A 1,635-nucleotide genomic window follows, 5' to 3' on the forward strand; every position below is an offset into this window, starting at 1 on the left:
CCCTGGACCCAAGCCCCAGTATGTCCCAGCGTCACTCCATGGAGCCATGAAATGAGAAACAGGGTCCAACACATCCAGCGGGGCATAAACAGTGCAGTTCATGTGCTTCGGGACCTTGATAGAGCATGTCTTAAGTGGACGTGAGCAGAATACTGCTTCAGACCTCATTGCATGGAGCATCAAGAATGGACCCTGGAGGAGGGGCGGCGCACACAGACGCTGTGGAGGGGGATGTGCACGGTTGCGTCCTCACTCTGTCCCCTCATGTGCTCTTCAGGACGCAGGTCTGTATCATTCAAGGTGAAGATAAGGTGCAAAGGGCCATGGAGGGATGGGGGCGTAAATAACCACCTGGGCAGACATCAGTGTTGTGTCATAACTGGAACCTGGACCCCCTTAAAATTTGGCCTTACAAACCTGCAGCAGCATCTAGAAGTGGTCTTCTTAGAAACTAATCTTCGGGAGGGAGCCAAGGAGTGGTCCTTGCTAGTCTTCACCCACACTAGGAGGTGAGGACAGTCCTCCCCCACTTAGTCATGTTCAGGTTTTGGTGACCTGCACTTGCCTATTTGGGCAGGGATGCTCCAGGCTGCAAGACTTGAATGTGGCAAAGTTCTCCAAATTCCACCTTGAAGCTCATTCTGACTCAAGTCTGTATAAAACTGCAAGGTTGGTATTCCACCTCTTTCACATGAAAAATTGTGCATGTTTTCATATGGTTAACACCTCTAGAAAGAGCACTAATACCTCTAGTGACTTACCTGGCAGGGGAGACACCATGATCACGAAGGTAGTTTTCCTAAGGTGTGGCTTATCCTTTGCACTTCAGGCGTGCTGACCCCCCACGATTTCCCCAAATGTGGGGAACTTGACTGCATAATTTGTAGTACTGGGATCCCCAGAGAGGTTAGCCCGGTGCCAATGCTTTCTTCTTTTTGGCATCAGGTGAAAACCTTTTTATTTCCCCACTATTTTAATGTTTAGTTTGTTTTAACTGGGGTTTCTATCTTCATTGCTGGATGCTGTGTTGCTTTGCTATTATTGTTCTTTGTTGTAAGCCATTCCATGATGGACGGGGTATAAAAGTCTTAAATAAATAGATAAATAAATAAAATTACCAAACATTGTGGGATGTGCATTCATGTATGGACCAGTCTTTGCTTATTTAGATCTGTTTCCATGCACACACAAAATGCCCAAGTTCTCCTTGAATTTTGCATTGAAATGAGCCATTTGTTCCCCTGTGATCACCTCCAAGATTACCCACAAAGCAATCGATAACTCAGTGCTCATGGGAACCTGTTTTCTTTTCTCATTCTTTCACTATAGGGACACAGATTTATATGTAATGCATTCAATTTTCTAGTCATTATAGATAAACTTCAAGGAAAGTGGACCAAATATCCAAATAAGTGCCCACGGAAAGATGAATGTCTACATGCCACTCATTCAAATAACACTGTAAGGACTTCAACTGACTATGCCATGACAGAGGATCATTTCATTTTCCATTGCTGCAATACTAGATTTTTAGCTGTGAAAAGGGCTTGGGGAATCTATGATTGGGGAATCGAATCATGTTGACCATGTATTAATTTCCACGAACAAAGCAAAGTGCTCAATAGTATGCTCCTC

At 44.5% G+C, this 1,635-nt stretch overlaps 1 pseudogene; it reads left to right on the forward strand.

Annotated features, from left to right (window-relative positions):
* The first annotated feature begins 753 nt into the window (after positions 1–753).
* On the forward strand, positions 754–903 carry LOC123023231 (annotated as a pseudogene).
* The last annotated feature ends 732 nt before the right edge of the window (positions 904–1,635 follow it).

The sequence above is a fragment of the Varanus komodoensis genome, unplaced genomic scaffold (assembly GCF_004798865.1).
Source record: "Varanus komodoensis strain SLA01 unplaced genomic scaffold, ASM479886v1 scaffold2, whole genome shotgun sequence".
Taxonomy (NCBI): domain Eukaryota; kingdom Metazoa; phylum Chordata; class Lepidosauria; order Squamata; family Varanidae; genus Varanus; species Varanus komodoensis.